The 19,027-nt window shown below is 45.2% G+C and overlaps 1 long non-coding RNA gene across 1 annotated transcript; it reads right to left on the bottom strand.

The window, feature by feature from the left end:
• On the bottom strand, window positions 840–17,100 carry LOC102167865. The gene is made up of 4 exons (XR_001304351.2): window positions 16,512–17,100; window positions 8,334–9,255; window positions 3,121–3,206; window positions 840–1,789 (listed from the first exon to the last, which is right to left on the bottom strand). It is a non-coding gene; the product is annotated as an uncharacterized LOC102167865 (long non-coding RNA).

Genomic DNA, 19,027 nt, shown 5'->3' with positions numbered 1-19,027 from the left:
TACACCACAGTAATTACAATTATACCACCTCCTTCACAAGGTAATCAGGCTTTTGAGTGCTGGCCCTGGGTCTCCTTCATCTTAGTATCCCCATCACGTGGCTGCAGGGAATAGATGCTTGACAGGGGTTCATGGAAAAAATGAATGGATAACACTAGTGGTTAAAGCAATGATAATGGTAGGTGTATTCACATGTGTTGTCATCTGGTCTTGGGATCAGGACGGTCTGACCCTTGGGAGACAAGTGGGTACTTGCGAACCAAACACACATATGAATCTGTTTAATTTGTGGGCAATAGACACATTAGAACCAACAAATAATTAGAAGAGAAATAATGTGGGGGTTTTTTTGTTTTGTTGTTTTTTGCTTTTTAGGGCCACACCCTCAGCATATGGAAGTTTCCAGGCTAAGGGTTGAATCGGAGCTACAGCTGCTGGCCTCCATGACAGATACAGCAATGTGGGATTCGAGCCAAGTCTGTGACCTGCACCACAGCTCACAGCAATGCTGGATCCTTAACCCACTGAGTGAGGCCAGGGATTGAACTCGAATCCTGATGGATACAAATTGGATTCATTTCCACTGCACCACAATGGGAACTCCGAGAAATAATATCTTATCGAGCAGCAATCATGCACAGAGAATTATCAGATACTTTGCGTGTGTGATCTCATGATCTCATTTTAACCTTCAGCAACCTATGCAAAATGACGTTTCATCACTGTGAAAGAGAAGCATCTTGTGCCGAAAGATAGGTGGTTAATAAATGGTCTAGTTCTCAAAGCCCTTGGGGGGGTCGTACTTCACCTCCATCTGCCTCCAAGATCAGTCCGCTTCTAAATGTACCATGTTGTTTGGAGAGAGAGAAATGCGTCAAATTGACTCGTGCAATTACTAGGAATGTAAGGCAAAGAACTTTATTTTGCGAAAATAATTGAAAGCAAATCAAGTCTATAAAATGAGGTCAAGCTGCATGTCGTTAGCAGAGTCGTCAGATGCAAATTTTTCCTATTGTTGTACCCTTGGCAAGTCCACTACATGATAACCAAGAGACAGGACGATGTTGGATGTTGTTCGCATCTGTACAGGCATACGGAATACAACTCGGCAGGCACTTGGACAACAAATAAGCCCATCTGAAGTGGTCGTTGTTATTGTTGTCTAGAATACATGGCCTGTGACAATACATGGCCTGTGACATTCCCTCCCGCCCCCCGGAAGTTTTGAACAGCCAAAAGTTCACACTGTCATTGATGTGGGATCCAGCTGAGCAAAGGCTTTCTCTTGATCTCTATGGTCTCACGTATTGGATTGAGCATCTGGATCTCATTAGAATGGTGTACCAAGTTTTATTGGGTCCAAACTTGGCTCCATAAGACTTGACAGGGAGTGATTAGGAGTTATTTTTAATGCCCAGCTTTTTTTTTTTTTTTTTTCCAAATAGATTCCTCTTAGACCACAATTTCCGCTCTGCAAATTATTATGATTTTAGAATGGGGGAAATTTGCTACACTTCAACAATTTCTCTAAACATGGTGTGTCGCAACCCCGTTTTGCTTTCTAGCCAATTTTGTGCACTTGGCAAGCAAGGTATTTGCAAGGCCATCTCCTAATGAAACACCAGCTTTCACTTCCACATGGATGATGACTCTTGTACTTCAGAAGGCACTCGTTGCCCCCTAAGTCAGACACGCGAGGGGTCAGGCCAGCGTTTTCCATCATAATGTCCCATCCAGTCCGGGATAACGCTACGGTTTCATCAAGCCGCTTCAAATGTTTTATGACATCCTGTGACAAAACAACGTTCTTAGAGCAAAGAAAAACTGATGGTGAATGGGGAAGTGGAAAATGATTTAAATCATTTACTGGATCAGGAATACAAATCAAAAAAAAAAAAAAAAAAAAGACTTACAAGTGGTTAGCATTTATGTGTAGCCTCGCTTTACTGTGTCCAATCTAAAGAATCATGTCTAAAGCGATAGATTCAATACTTTTTCTTGAAGGCCTGGGGGGCGGGGGGGACAAAAACCCTTACCTTCCTTCCCCTTTACTCAAGATTGGGTGGAAGTATTTTTTTTTTTTTTTTGTCTTTTTGTTGTTGTTGTTGTTGTTGTTGCTATTTCTTGGGCCGCTCCCGCGGCATATGGAGGTTCCCAGGCTAGGGGTCGAATCGGAGCTGTAGCCACCGGCCTACGCCAGAGCCACAGCAACGCGGGATCCGAGCCGCGTCTGCGACCTACACCACAGCTCATGGCAACGCCGGATCGTTAATCCACTGAGCAAGGGCAGGGACTGAACCCACAACCTCTTGGTTCCTAGTCGGATTCGTTAACCACTGCGCCACGACGGGAACTCCGGATGGAAGTATTTTTGATGATTGACAAAAGGAAAGACAGACTGAAAAATCTCCCAAATGATCTAAATTTAGAAGAAAATGACGGGGCTACCTTTTTATGCAAGATGTGCTCATGAAAACTCAAAATCTACCCTTGGAGTTGAAAAGTAATTTTAATAGCCTGTTGAAACTAAAGTCTTCCAGCTGTGCTTGCTAAGCTTTTTTCTATTCTTTTTTTTTTCCTCTCTCTCTCTCTCATGCAAATGAAACCAAGAAAAACATACAGCCATGCAAACCCCACCTCAGGCAAAGTCTGAGAATGGATTATTTCTCAGAACTCAGTTGGATTTATGGTCTAGCTAATGTGGACTCTGCTCTTGGAAGATAAATATAGGAAATAATCTCAAAAGGATAACACTTTTGCTTAAAACAAACAGTTTTCTGGCTCTTTCTTAGCATGCCTCTAACCCTAGACATTATCATCCTCACTCCTAATTTCTTTTTTTTTTTTTCTTCTGTACTTCAGCTCTGGGCCTTAAGAGGGTGCTTGGGTACACAATATGTACTCAGTAAATTTTATGGGGTGAATTCACAAGTTCTAGGAGAATTAAAAAACCTCCTTGTTAAATACAGGCAAAAGCTTCTTCATCATTGTTCAGATTTTCTCCTGGCATGAGCTAGACCTCCAATGGAAACCATTAGCTTTCTTTGAGTCACCAGTATATTGCTGCATCCCTTCAACGTCAGAGCAGGGATGCTCGGGGACCATGATGGAAGCACTTACGCTGAATCAGGTCTCAGCTCGACAAACTCAGAACTTCCCTCCATCTCCTCCTTAGACGGGTCAGGAGATTACATTGGCAGGATTAGCTGGGGGAAAAAAAGAAAGAAAGAATTACAAGGAGCACTTTTTCTCCAAGCCCTCTCTCCATACTCCAATACATGTCACTCACACACACTTGTACCCATACCCCACGTCCACACATGAATGTCAGTTGTTGGCGCACATGCTATGGCTTCTGTTATTTCGGTTTGATCCATATTTTGTACCCATCTTCTGATAATAGAACCCTCTCCTTTAAGAATCACCTCTTACTCCCAGAACATTGCTGTTTTTGTGTGACTAACCACACTCCTCATCCGGGGAAGGGCTAAGCATCATCTTTAGCACTGTTAGAGCGATAAGCCAAACATCTAATTTCTTTAGTGCGTAGGATGCCCCAGATTAATTCTAAGCACTTTACCCCGTGAGCTCTTTTGATTTTGCAATGTTCTTATGAGGTCAAACTGTTATCTCCGTTTTACAAAGAAAGAAAATGATTCAAAGAGCATAAAACCAATGTACAGAGGAAATGCAATTTGAAATCAAACCATCTGGTGTTGGAGCGTCATGCTTTTAATCATAAGCTAAAATGCCTCGGGCCAGGCCAGTCACAGTATTTCTTAGACTTGGCCATGATAATTGGTTAACAAGTGGACATGTGACCCAATCTTGGCCAATGAGGGCTTTCCCTGGGACTTAGGCTGGAGATATCAGGAAAGAGATACGTTCTTTTTTTCCAGAAGGCTAAGCTGCTGTGATATGGGTTTGGTGCTGCTTGTGGCCTTTTTTTTTCTGCTTCTGGGGAAGACTGTGCCTGCCAACGGTGTTAACACCAATGAAAACAGAGTTTAGAGAGAAAGGGATCCTAAGGACTTCATTTGAGCGTCTGGTTCTCCACATCTCTAAACAGATATTTCGTATTTTCTTTAAGTCAGTATAAATTGGTTTTCTTCTTTTCAGCAAGAGTTTTAACTGACACACACTAGAATCTTACCTGATATACATATATACACTCTTTCTCCACATGACACTCAGGTTCAGGGATGACTTAAACTTGACCTAAACTAGATCAATTAAAGCCAAAGCAATGAATTTCAAAATGATTCTTTGAGTGGTTGAGAAAGTGGACTCAATATTCTGGTTGGACCAAAACCCCCAAAAGCTGTGAGGTCTGAAGCTGCCGTCAACATTTTAATACTGTCTGTACCCTGCATCTAAAGTCAACATAAAGGAAGACAAAGTTGTGAAACCAAGGGGAAAAGAAAAATCAAATCCCAGTGGCATTGTTTGGGCCCTGGATCCCACCGAACCTGAAGCCATCAAGCTCTAACACTGGACTTTTTTGTTATGTGGGTCAGTGAATCCCAGTTTTGTTTAAGCTCATTTGGATTGGGTCTTCCACCACTTGCAAGGAGATGATTCACTTGAACAGAGTCTGCCTCATTACCAAATTTTCTATCCATGAAAAGCTTTTAGCCAGGGTGGCTCAGGCTCCATATAAATGCCATTAGTGTACATTTTTTTCTCAAGTACATAAATATCATGTTCTCTGGAGGAGAGCACAGGGAGAAGGCCCAGGTTAGCCTAGGATGAGGTTGATAGCATGACCCCGAGGATGGTGCAGGAAGTCCTCAAAGGCCAGATGCTTTCTATTAATCATAGCATCTCTGAGAGACCATTGGAAAGATGCTTCCAATTGGATGGTTCTGGTGCAGGTGGGTCCTGCAGTCCTGAAGGAGGGCTCAGCATCCAAGCATGGAGTTGACGCCAAAGGATGTGCAAGCCATGGCATTATTCCTGGACACAAGATCCCAAGGACTATGAAGGAAAAGGGGACTGACTGAAGCCTGGAAGGGACTGTCAACCAATCCATGAGATTGTTGGTCACCAGTGGGCACTGGAAGCTGCTGAGACTCCTGTCTCCCAAGTATCCTTCAGGGTATTGCAATTTTCACCACGTGATTGGACTTTTACTGCCTAGGATATGCGTGTGGTTTGTGAGGTACACCTCAATGAAATCCTCTAGACTTTCCAGATTGTCTCATAACCATGGCCTTTGGTGTTTTTGACCAGGTTTTTCCTGCGGTTGCTGGTTCAGAGCACATGAAGGATGTAGCCCAGTGGCAGCTCTGCCCAGTTAGCTGGCTCAGATGAAGGCCGACTCTGTATGGAGGAAGGAGATGTCTATTCAAGCTCCATGAGCACTTCCCCTCTGGCTGGGCACTGCTGTGTCCCACTGCACTTGACTTGGGTACTGGTAGAAAGGAACCAGGGACCTTTCTGGACCTGGAACCATACAGCCTCAGTATGATGATCCTGAAAGCTCAGACCACGGAGTACCAGATACATACCTGGTGTGTGTCCATGGGCTTCTGCTCTGTACCACAGACAGTGTGGGTGCAGCCATTCCATCGTGAAGGGCTGGGATAAAGGCAGTGTTTAACTGTGGTGTCACTGGGCTGAGTCACTGTGGGCTGGAACTGAGATAAGGCAGGATGTTGGCAACCACAGGGAAACAGGGGTTAGAAGTGGAAGTGGAGTGAAGGCTTGGTGTCAGAAAGAGGCCCCTGACGGGACGTGGAGGCTGAGCTCTATAGATACATGGAGGCTGGGCTCTATGCAGGGCAAGGCCAGGGAGTGGAGAGCAGAGAGCAGGCTTGGTCAATGAGAGAAACTAGGGCAGAAGAGGCAACAGACACAGGAGCATTATCTGAAGTGAAACCAGGGACCAACCCTGTGAGTAGAGTTGTTGCTTTGCCAAGGTCACTGCAGGTAATTGTAGACTTGGATCTTCACCTACCCTCCCCCTACACCTCCCCTTGCCCCTGGAATTGTTCTGGGCTCTAGACGTCTAATGTTCTACCTTTCCTGAATTACTCTTCTTCAAGAACCCTGCAGGCTGTTTTGTAGTCTCTAGTTGGACCTCTAGAGGTCGGATGTGGGAAATTTGGCTCCTCCAAAGGCCGTTCTTTCCAAGCCTGAAATTTCCAGTGGATTATTCCAGTCTTTGCCCACTTAATCTTGGAATGTGCGTTCTTGAAACACTGGCTTATTTGAGCCTCAGCTCTTCCTGTCTGAGAAATCACTTTGAAAGCTCTGTTTTCTAGGATAATAGGACTTCTTCAGAAATAAGAAATTCCTCAATGTCCATAGTTATTGGATTATGTTCAGAACAAAATAATGTATAAAATGCTACAAACTGTTTAGGGCTTATATCCCTTCTTCCTGGGTTTGGGGAAATTTAAAAAGTAAGCATTCGTGAACTGAGGGCACTGAAATGGAAAAAGAAAATTACAAACTATGCCGAAGGAGAAAACCAAATGGATGAGATTATCTAGGACATCTAAGTAAACCAGTTCCTTGGGAGATACAATCATTTCCTGGTACTAAAAAGAACACATTGTATATGTCCATGTCCTAACACAAGGAACACAAAGCCGCTTACTGGACAACCTCTTCAACAGCAGTTCTGGAGGCAAGAGAAGGAGTATGAGCTCTGATGATGGACTGCAGAGGTTCAAATCTCAGCTCTGCTGATTTTCCACTTATGTGACTCTGGGCAAAAGGCTTAGCCCCTCTAGGTCTCAGTTTTCTTATTTGTAAAATGCAGGCAACAATAGAACTGTGCTCATTTCATTGTCAGGGAGAATAAGTGAATTCATATATAAAGAAATTAGAGGAGTTCTCCTTATGGTGCAGTGGATTAAGGATCCGATTACAGTGGCTGAATTCGCTGCAGAGGTGTGGGTTCACTTCCCAGCCCAGTGTCGCTGATTAAAGGATGTGCCATTGCCGCAGCTGCAGTGTAGGTGGAAGCTCTGGCTTGGATTTAGTTCCTTGCCCGGGAACTTCCATATGCTATGGGTGTGGGCATTAAAAAAAAAAAATGAAAGAAATTAGAATAGTGGCTGGCATATGGCGAGTGCCAATCAATAAATCGTCCTCTTCTTGCTATTTCTTATATTAATTCTAGATGGCGACCCATGTCCAACCAAGCACTCACTCAAGAGTGGCGCAAGAGCCTCTAGAGATGAGCTTTCTAAAGCTCTTGACTAATTTATGTCAGATTACTCCTCCTCATCCTCCAACTTCTGCGAAGACTTCCTTTCCAAAGCCTGGCTTCCCCTTCCCTATGGCCAAGTCCTTGGTACCCTGTGTCCTCACTGTCTTGGTCCTGGCCTTGGACTCCCCTCTGCAATGTTTGACGCACACCCCCTCCTGTCAGGTATTCCTCTCTTGTTCTTTTCTCCCTTCTCCTCTTTTATGCTTTGTCAAAACTAGCCTTTTCCAAGGAGCGACCTCTCAGGTAGCCAGCAAATAAATATGGCGGGCTAATTCAAGTCAAGGTGCTTGTGATGGCTAAGATGGTGTCAGTTTGGCTAAGGTATGGCACCCAACTTGTTGCATCAAACATTCATCTAGATGTTGCTGTGAAGGTCTTTTTCAGATATGATTAGCATTTAAAGTAGTAGACTTGAAGTAAAAAGCCGATGACTCTCTGTAACGGGGGTGGGCCTCACCCAGTCAGTCAAAGAGCCTTAAGAGGAAAGACTGAGATATTTTCAAGGAGGAAGGAATTCTGCCTCCTGATCACCCTTGGACTTAAAAGACGGTAACATCGACTCCTGCCAGAATTTCCAGCCTGCTGGCCTGCCCTGCAAATTTCAGACTTGCCGACTTCTGCAATTACATGAATTAATTACTTAACCCTTCCCATATGTGTGTGTGTGTGCGTGTGTGGTGTTTTCTCTAAAGAATCCCAAATAATACTGTTGTTAATACATATAATACAATAATACTGTTATTAACACATATAATACATTAATACCTATGACGGCTAAATGTTTTCATTTACGCATTAGCATTTGCCTTTTAACAAATCTTCAACATGAAAAAGTGAGCAATATGGGAAGTTCCCATTGTGGCTCAGCAGGTTACGAACCTGAGTAGTATCCATGAGAATGTGGGTTTGATCCCTGGCGTTGCTCACTGGGTTAAGGATCTGGCATTGCCATGAATTGTGGTATAGGTTGCAGAAGTGGCTCGGATCCCACACTGCTGTGGCTGTGGCTGGCAACTGCAGCTCTGATTCAACCCTAGCCTGGGAACTTCCACATGCAGCAGGTATGGCCCTAAAAAGCAAAACAAACAAAACAAAATAAAAGAACAAGCACCTTGGGTATGGCTAAATACTGTTGGAGAGCAAGTTGAGGATAGAGAGGTATTTTTCAGTGACTTTGAAATCACTCCATGCAGGCCGCAGCCTATTCACGGGATGAGCCCCGGGCTAGTCCATATTCAGATTTATTTCCTCCTTTCCTGAAGCTGTGCATGGGACACGTGGAAATGACATTTGCTATAAACACATACCGCATGCATTTTTTTTTTCTGTCTGGGTTAATATTTGGAAATCATATATAAACAAAAACAGGCTTCCTAGAGCTCTGTGCATCTGTCTTGAATGTTGGCGGAACTCAGCGATCCATCATAACCATAAAAGCAAGGTAAACATGAATCACTGTCTCCTTCAGAGTCTGAAAGGGAAGAAAATCAAATGTTTCAATGAGATTTCTTGGAGGAAAGTCCATCTTTGACCCATTACCTCGGAGTAGAAAAATCCATCAGTCCAAAATCAAAGGCTTTTTTTCTCTCGTAGCTGTTTCCGTGGAAGACTCCTCAATAAATCTTCCAGCGTGACCACTGTCCTTCCAAAGGTAATGTTGCACACTTTCAGAAACAGTGGAACGATGATCACGTAAGGGCAGGGGGGGCTTCGGAAAAGACACGCGCTCCTGCCTGACATGTGACTGACTATCAGATGGTTTTGGTTTCTACGATGCAGGCCACGATTCTGGGATGAGGTTGGCATGAACAGGCAGAAAATTTGTATTCGCTGGTAGGACCTAGTTATTGTATTTCTTTTGTACTGTCCCTGTTCTGACAGTCACTTAAGCACTTTTGCCTGCTCCCTCCTCCAACTGTTGGACGGTCGTGTGAGATCATGGGTGCCATGTTCTTTAAGACGCCGAGGTGGCGGTGCTCTATCTTAAAACCAGGGAACCAGGCAATCCTCGCTCTGAGAAGGAGGAAGAAAGTCTGCAAAAGAGGAACAATATTAAGAAATATTAAGAAAGAAATATTACGAAATATTCTTAATAGTTTTAAGGAAGGTTTACTGCCTTGGGGCCATGACTCAACTCACCCTAACCCTAACCCTAGAGCTGGTTAAGAGTTAACTTTCTGGAGGAGGCTTAACTAAGTCTACCTCTGGTTGAGAGTCAACTTTCCTGGGAGCCATCAGGAAAAGGTGAAATAGGGTGAATGGAAAGAGAAAGTAGGGACAAAAGAGAAGAGTGTAAAGGGACCAGGGGTGGGGTCTGGTCTTCAGCTTGATTCCAAGGGGTAGTGGAAAGTATTGCCAAGAGCCCTGGAACCAATGAAGACAGATGACCTGGGGACCTGGGTTTTTTTAATTTTGTTTTGTTTGTTTTTTTTGGGTCTTGTTTTGCTTTTTAGGGCTGAATCTGTGGTATATGGAGGTTCCCAGGCTAGGGGTTGCATCAGAGCTGCAGCCGCCAGCCTACACCACAGCCACAGCAACACCAGATCCGAGTTTCGTCTGCAACCTATACTACAGCTCACGGCAACGCCAGATCCTTAACCCACTGAACGAGGCCGGGGATGGAACCCACGTCCTCATGGGTACTGGTGGGATTCGTTTCCTCTGAGCCCCAGCGGGAACTCCCAAGATGAACTGTTTGATTACAATAATAGGAAAGGTGAGCTGTTGTTTCTTAGATGTAATATATTGACATAATGATGCCACGTAGTACTGATGAGTGAGTTTCTCCCTGGCCTCTGCACTTTAACAATCACTTGTTTATTTCCTGAATGTTCCCTAAGCCTGAAGATAACAGCCATTCCTTGGCCACCTACTGGGGCAGCAGAAACAAGGCTACACACACTGGATGGGGAGCCAAGGAGACAAGCCTTTGGATGCAAAGGGCAGGACAAGTGTTCCCAGTTCTCATAGACTTTGGGACGGAAGCCTGGCATCAGGAAGAGGAAGATAAGAGGGACGATGGTGCAGACTGCCCACACCTAGAGCAAGGAGTGTCCTTTGCCCAAGCTGGGAGCTTCGTGGATGCTGAACAGCCACCACTTGGGCCTTTCGGCTGCTTTCTATGGATAATGTTCCCTCCATGACTCAGTTATCTTCAGGGTGGCATGAGGGTGGGGATCTGGCTGTTTTCAGTGGGACAAGGAAGAGTCCAGGTGGATCTAGGCTAGGGTTTCTAAGCTTTGGTATCGGTGACATTCGGGGCTAAACTTTTGCTGTCCTGCCCTTCTGTGCATTGTAGGATGTGCATTGTAGCAATAACCCTGAATGCTACACCCCCGAATGCCAGTAGCACTTCTACTCCAGGTACAGTAACCCACACCATCCATAGATACTGCCCAGTGTTCATTGAGGGAGCACCCCTGGCTGCCAGCTGAGCATCACTGGTCTAAACCGAATGAGTTTGAAATCTCTCTTTCTCTCTTTTTCTCTTCTCCAGTCCCCCCTCCCATTGTCAATCTGCCCTCTCCATCTCCACCACCTTAGTCTAAATTACAGTCTTGTCCAGCCTGGACAGCTGCTATAGCTCCTGTCCTAACCGGTTTCCTGCATCCCCCTTTACCCTCCAAAATTCATTCTCCATACTGATGTCACAGGCATCTTTGAAAAAAAAAAAAATTCTCTGTCTAATGCTGTAAAACCCTTCGGGCCCTTCTCATTTCCTTAGTTTCCTTAGGATAAAGACCAAAGCCTTCACCATCTGACCCTGCCCTGTGTGATCAAGGCCCTCTGCAGAATCCTCTCTTCCAGTCATTCCCTGGTCCTCTGGGCTCCAATAGTCCTGCTCTTCTTTCACTTTTCAGGTGGACTGTGTGATGCATCCAGCCACAGGGCCTTTGCACATCCTGGTCGTCTGCCTGCGTCTCTCTCCCTCCATATTCCTCCGGTTAAAGCTGATATCCTCTATCAGCTCCAGCATCACTTCCTTGGGGACACCTCTCTGAATGCTCAGAAGGGGTTGGGCTCCTCCTGCTAAAGGTGCTCATATCAGTATGGAGAGCTCTTATCACAGAGCTCTAGCTTTGCACTAGAGGACTGTCACCCAATTGATGTCTCTCTCCTCTTCTGGGTTGTTAGATGTAGGAGGCGAGGACTAACCGATTTCTTCCCTTCCTTCTTCCTCTTCTTCGTCTTCTCTCCTTCTTTTCTTTTTTCCTTCTCCCTTCCCTGTTTGTGGACTCCATTCACATGCGTCTGCTGAGCCTGATCAGTAGCCCGTACACGGGGCTCTTCACAATACTCCACCTATTCTTTCAGTTACTTATGTTTCAACTGATCTCCTTTTCTAGCAACCTACCATTAACCCTCTGCCCTTTCTGTGGGCTAAGAAGTCTTTTGAAGGAATATTGAGTTGCTGGAAAGACGCCACCCAAAGCTCTCTTTGTGGGACCCCCTCCAAGGTGAGGGAAAAAAAAAAAACAGTCTTTTGTTCAAAGCAAAAGGGGTCCTGAGCCTTTTAACCACATTTCAGCTAGAGGGCTGCCCAGGGCCCTAGCTTAGGAAGCGGATAATAAAATCAGACAAGGGCACAAAAAGGAAAACGGAACACACTGCATTTGTCAGGCAAACTCTGGTTTAGTGGCGCTTGTGACGGTAGGCAAGAGAAAGTCTAGTTAATGACCATGACTGATAGCAGTAATGCTGATGGGTCGTGACCTTGTCTGGCTCTGCAGTTTCTGGTTTGTGGTTCTACCCCAAGTCTGTAATGACATACAAAATAACAGACCACTTGTCCTTGCCCTTCTTCCTCATCGCAAATCACATTTCTCAAGACGATGCATGGAACTCAGAGGATGTAAACTTATCACAAGAATGTGCATCACTCAAGCGATGGCTACTGAGTCAAGACCTCACACTGCATGTTTAACTTAAACCTATGTCCTCCCCGTGCTTCCGCTTTATACAAGCTTTCCTTGTGTCCATGTTGTCTTTCTTCCATCTCAGTCTCTTTAAGGCTGTTGATATTGACCATTTCCGGAAGAAAGCGTCAGAAAGGGTTCTAGACCCAAGGATAATGATGCCGTTGGACTCTTTCGATCTTGACAAGACAGTGCTGGGGATCCAGAGCGACTGACCATAATGCGGGGGTAGCAATGGGGACTGCTACTGATGTCCACGGGGACAAGGCAATTTCACATCCATTACCGCATGGCTAGGACACTTCCAGGATCCTAAGAGAGCACTCAAGGCGGAGATGAGAGAGGTGCCCTTCTCAGTTGGAAATGCCATCTTACGAGGATTTCCCTTGTGAACGGCTGGGGCCACATTCTTGTCTGCTTTACAAACTCAAGGAGAAATGCCCCTTGGAAAAAATTCACGCAAGAGCTGGATGGGGAAATCAGGCTGCTGCCCTGGTAACTGGTTTAAGCTTCACGATCGCAGTGACAGGGTCTGCTTTCTTCGTCACACCCCTAGAGCCTAGGAGAGTGCTTGGCAGTTGATATTCCCAGGAAATACCTGATGATCTTCCGTGTGTGTGGAAGTAACGCAGCATGGAGCTGAAAAGGAAGCACCCAGTGCACATGAGAAAGGGGGGGGGATGTGAAAAGTGGGGTGAACTGGCAATAAGCACACTCACGCTGTTTCCTTTAAAAATATTTCTTCTTCAGTGATATTGAATTCTGAGGGTGTCTTTAAGATGCCTTCTTAAACGACTGTTATTACTTCTATTTTTCATAGGTGGAGAAAGAAACATACAACATGTGGCTTCCCCTGGGTCATGCAGTGAATCTTCTTAATACTCTGTTTTAAAATATGCTTGTTGCCTCTTTCCTTTTTCTCTCTTTTCACGCCCGCACTGGTGGCTTATGGACGTTCCTGGGCGAGGGGTTGAATCGGAGCTGCAGCTGCCTCCCTGCGCCACAGCCACAGCAGTGCCAGAGATGAGCCGCATCTGTGAACTACACTGCAGCGTGAAGCAATGCCAGATCCTTAACCCACCCAGCGAGGCCAGGGATCGAACCCTGGTCGTCATGGATACTGGTCGGATTCGTTTCTGCTGTGGCACAGCAGGAACTCCCTCCACCTTCTTGATCTTAGATAGATTTCACATCTGTCTAACATTGTTAGTGCGCTACTGGACACTTCAGCCTAGTCCGGTGCATCACAGGGTTACTCAGGTTTAAGAAGCAACAAGAGTTGCTTGCCTAAAGGAGGCAGCTGTATTTACAAGAGTGATCTGTCCTCAATTTGTCTTAACAAGTTACAATTTTCTTTTGGCCTTCCATGACACTAGAAGCCCGCATTCTGCTGGAAGGCTTTTCCTGGCATTGCGGGATGTAAGTTTTTCTACCTTTCTTTTTTTTCCCCCTTTTCCACCAGCATGAAATAGATATCAAAATAGGAATAAACTATTGTTTTTCTTAAGAAAGAAGGAGTTTATTAAGCACTAATCGGACGCCCAATGTAGAAGGAATTGTAAATGCATGATTCCCTTTGTGAAGCTGAAATGTGGACATGAAGCCACATGTCTAGTTGGGGACAGGATATGTGGATAGTAAAAGGCTGGGGGCTGATCCTGCTTTGATCCTCGCCAATGGTCTCTGCTGCTCAAGCTTCTTATATCTGCCACTTCCTGCTTGTATGACCTCAGCTTCCTTCTCATTTCTGGTTCCCAGGCTACGTAGGCGTCATGGCGCTAAAGATACAAATTCTCACTCATGCAACATATGCACATGTCACACAGGGCTACTCTTTTACAATCTCACATTTTTTATTGTATAACTGAGCAGAGCTATTCCACTATTTTTGAGTCTGAATTCTCATTGCTAATTTGCACTGTTATATTGTTTTGATCACTAATCTGTGTCCACTTTCTTTTTTTACATTTGCACCTTACGAATGTTCTTATTTACACCACCATATAAGTCTAGAAGAAGAAATATAAGGAGAGACAAGGCATGTTTCTATTCCCCAAAGACACTCAAAGAGGTTTACAATCGCTACCATATTCCTTTCAATCTGTCACCAAGGATTTTTAGGCTAGCAGTATTTATGTCTGAGAAAAAACAAAAAGTGCTCTCTATTGGACTTTGACACATGCTTTCTTATCGCATCAATTTGAAGATCCTCATCAATTTTGGAGATGTTAAAGTGCAAAAAAAAAAAAAAAAAACAAAAAAGCAACAGAACGGGTATGTTCAGCTTATGTCATTAGAACCAGTGGTGCACCATGCCTAACCCAACTACATTTCAAAAATTACAAAGCAGGCATTATCTTAGCTATTAATGAGCTATTATCTTAGAAGCATTTTTAATTTATTTTATTTGTTGCTTTTTAGGGCTGCATCCGTGGCATATGGAAGTCCCCAGGCTGGGGGCTGAATTGGAGCTACAGCTTGCTGGCCGCAGCCACAGCAATGTAAGATCCAAGCTGCGTCTGCAACCTACACCACAGTTCACAGCAATGCCGGATCCTTGACCCACGGAGCGAGGCCAGGGATCGAACCACATCCTCATGGATCCTAGTCAGGTTCGCGAAATGCTGAGCCACAACGGGAACTCCCTAAAGCATTTTTAAACTCCAATGACTGTCATGTGAATCCTGAAAGAACTGAAAGCACAGAACTTGTGACAGCTGTTTTCCTGAGTTGCGGACGGACACGGTCTAGTGCTCAAGATTTGACTTACATGACAGTTTTATTCAGCTTCCATGAGCCCCTGTATTTATTTCAAACCCAGCATTCTTTCTATGAGAATTTCTTTTAAAATAATAGCCACTCTTTCGTGCCTCCCACAAATAACCATCCTTGCACGCTTGCTGCTGACTCGGCATTGGCAGATCAACACAGTCTGTTTCCCAGGGCTGTCCTGGCTCCCCCAGCCAGCAGGGGGGATGCGAAGGCAGCATGGGCCACAGCCCTGCAACGCCGGTTGGCCTTGGTGGTACAAGACCATTAATCAGACTGTTGTCAGTCTGTCTTTAAAAGTGCAGTGAGGTTTATACTTTCCAAGAGAAAAATCTGAAAGTACTGCTTGCTTCCTTTTTTTTCATCTTATGGTAGGCAACGTTGCTCCGTGAAGAATATATACACTCAAAGCTGTGAAAGGCGACATAAAAGCCGCTGGGACAACCCTCGTAGTGGACTGCAATGGCATTTGGATGGTTCACCTACACATCAATCAGTTCGACTTGGCTTTGAAAGCAAGGCATGAGCGATCAAGACCCATGGGCAGGGTCAGAGAACACGCTATATTTCTTTGTGCATTCATGTCATAGCTATTATTTACTAAGCACTTACTATGTGCTCAGTACCACCGAAAGGGAATTAATAAGCTGGAGTGACTCGTTTCTCATAACCTGTAACAGATAGGTAATACTACCAGTGACATCTCACAAAGAAAGAATTGAGTGTTATGTATTGTGTCCCCTCGAAGTTCACATGTTGAAGTCCTAACCCTCAATGCAATCGTATTTAGAGAAAGTCTTTTTTGTTGTTGTTTATCTTTTTAGGGCCACACCTGCGGCACATGGAAGTGCCTAGGCAAGGGGTCAAATCAGAGCTGCAGTGGCTGGCCTATGTCACAGCCACAGCAACATGAGATCCAAGCCATGTCTGCAAACTATGCCACAGCTCATGGCAATGCCAGATCCTTAACCTACTGAGTGAGGCCAAGGATTGAACCCACGTCCTCATGGATACTAGTCAGGTTCATTTCCACTGAGCCACATGGGAACTCCTAGAGAAAGTCTTTAAAGAGGAAACTGAGTTAAAATCAGACCACTGGGTTGGGGCTTAGTCCAATAAACTGGTGTCCTTAGGAGCGAGGGAAATTTGGACCCAGGGACAGGCATATGGGGACAGGACCATGTGACCATGAAAAGAGGCCAGAGATGGATTCTCCCCTCACAGCCCTCTAAAGGAACCAACTCTGCTGACACCTGGATTCTGAACTTCCAGCCTCCCAAACCGTAAAACAATACATTTCAATGGTTTAAGTCTACTTGGTAGTACTTTGTCATGGCAGCCTTAGCAAACCAATCCAACCAACTAATGAAGGTTATACGATTTGCCAAAGATCACCCAGATAAGCGGGTCTGTAGTTCACACTTGAACTTCTGTGTCTATGTTTGAAGACTGGAGTCCCCCCAACACCAGTCTTTACACCCCCAACTGAGTCAGAATGGACTGTCTTCCGTGGGCTTTATACACCGTGAAAATGGAGCCCATCGGTCTGAGGCTAGTGGTTCCTAAAAAGTTTCATTTTTACTTTTTATTTTTTAGGGCCTTACCTGTGGCATATGGAAGTTCCCAGGCTGAATCGGAGCTGCAGCTGCCAGCCTACACCACAGCCACAGTAACGTGGGATCCCATCCAAGTCGGTGATCCACATCACGGTTTGCAGGCAATGCGGGATCCTTAACTCACGGAGCGAGGCCAGGGATCAAACCAGCATACTCACGGAGACTATGTCAGGTTTTTAACCCACTGAGCCACGATGGGAACTCCTTTTATAAAAACTTTAATATCACACAGCAATCATTCACCCAGCATGCCTTGCTGCTGATGAAATGTCCGTTACATTATTATTGCCCAGAAAAGAGTAGGGGCCAAACTGATCCTGACCATCTGTCCTATGGTGTGCCGACCCACCCTGGAACCAGAAACTGACTTCAGGCTCACCACGGCCCAGATCGTCCTCTGGGTCTGATGAGGGTTGTCACCACATCTGCAACTCAGCAGCACTTCCTGGGGACATTTCAAATCTTCTTCAAGTCCTGATCAGGTCATTCAACTCAGAAACTTGGCTGACCAGCCCTGCCATGTCCTCCAGAATAAAGTCACTCATCTTTTAGCTCGTATGGCGTTGCCCTGGCCTATGCTTCCTGACCTCATTACAGTAGCTACCTCTTTCGTTCCTATAGGCCGGCGCGGGCAGGCATGCGCACACAGGGACCCTCTTTTGTTCCCATAGGCTGGCGCGGGCAGGCATGCGCACACAGGAACCCTCTTTTGTTCCTATAGGCCGACACGGGCAGGCATGCGCACACAGGGACCCTCTTTTGTTCCCATAGGCCGACACGGGCAGGCATGCGCACACAGGGATCCTCTTTTTTTTTTTTTTTTTTTTTCGTCTTTTTGCCATTTCCTGGATCGCTGCCACGGCATATGGAGGTTCCCAGGCTAGGGGTTGAATCGGAGGTGTAGCTGCCGGCCTACGCCATGAGCCACAGCAATGCCAGATCCAAGCCGCGACTGCAACCTACACCCCAGCTCAGGGCAACGTCGGATCCTTAACCCACTGAGCAAGGGCAGGGACCGAACCCGCAACCTCATGGTTCCTAGTCGGATTCGTTAACCACTGCACCACGACGGGAGCTCCCCAAGGATCCTCTTTTGTTCCCATAGGCCGGCACGGGCAGGCATGCGCACACACGGTCCAGTCATGCTGGCCCAGCCCTGCTTCCAGGGCTCCCCCTGCAATGCAATCTCTCATACCGGAGCCCTTATTCCAAGCATTTCCCTGACCTGAAACTTCCTTTTTATCCTTGTTTCACCTATTGATAATCCTACGCACTTGCAAAGTCCAGTTCAAACCTCACAGTCCCCAAAGACCTTTCTTACATCCCTTCGAAGAAAATTATGTTCCTTCTAATTCAAAGTCCCAGTGCCTATTTCCCAGTCCGCCTTCAAAGGAAGATAATTATGACTATGTTCCCCACGAACTCTTGGGAGAGAGGGCCATTGCCTTTTGTAAAGTTTAAAAAAAAAAAATCTTTTTTTAAAAAATTAAAAAAAAATTTTTGCATGTCCTTGATGACACCTTAGAAGGGTTTTCTTTATACAGTAGGCAATCAATAAATTTTTGCCTGATTTAGTGTGATTTCCTGAGTCATCCCAATGGAAGCTCCTAAACAGTCTCCAAAAAATTAACCAATCTTCAGGATCAAAAAAGCAAAGCCTGAGAGCCTTACTCTTGGCTCTCATTTTAAACGGAGCCAACTCATATGGGCAGAGATACTCTTTCTCATGTTTTTCCTGGAAGACAAAGTACGGGCCTATGATCACCAAGTATGCTTTGCGGTCTCAAGTTCATTGTCTACCAACTTAGAAAATTTTATTTTGTTCCTAGACTTAACTACTTTGAACTCCAGGAGTCAATACTACAGCATACCCAACAATTCCCCCACTTTAGGTCAGGTGACAAAATGACAACTTAGATAACATGGTGGCCCCAAATGGCAATGGCATTCTATGTCGGATTGGAAGGTGCATAGGATCAAAGTCTATTTCATTTCTCTAGGTTGCTTTCTTCCTCTTCTTCTTCTCCTCCTGCTCCTCCTCTTCTTCTTAAGGCTATGCCTGTGGCTCGTGGACATTCCCAGGCTAGGGACTGAACCCTCACCGCAGCAGTGACCCAAGCCACTGCAGTGACAATGCCAGATCCTTAACCTTTGCCCCACAAGAGAACGCTAAGGTTGCTTTCCTCTTAAGAAATGTGAAGACAGCATAAAAGAAAGATGCTGCCCAGCTCACGGGCCTCATTGAGGGCGACTGTCTAATTTAAAGCCATTCCTGGTGGTTATAGCAATTTACAATGCAACAACTCCATTAGCAGCATGATCCCAAACTTATGTCCCTTTTCTTGAGACAAGTTGCTTTGAACTTGATGGCAATTACTCTGTTCTCAGTGGCAGTTGGCATAATTGCTAAGTTCATGAAGCCTGGGACCATCTGTTCCCAAACAAATCCTGGCACTACTACTAACTAGATCTTGGGATTTTTAATTTTTTTAAAATTTTTATTT

Source organism: Sus scrofa, chromosome 11 (genome assembly GCF_000003025.6).
Source record: "Sus scrofa isolate TJ Tabasco breed Duroc chromosome 11, Sscrofa11.1, whole genome shotgun sequence".
NCBI lineage: Eukaryota > Metazoa > Chordata > Mammalia > Artiodactyla > Suidae > Sus > Sus scrofa.
Note: the sequence above shows the minus strand (reverse complement) of the source record. Positions and strands in the feature narration are given on the sequence as shown.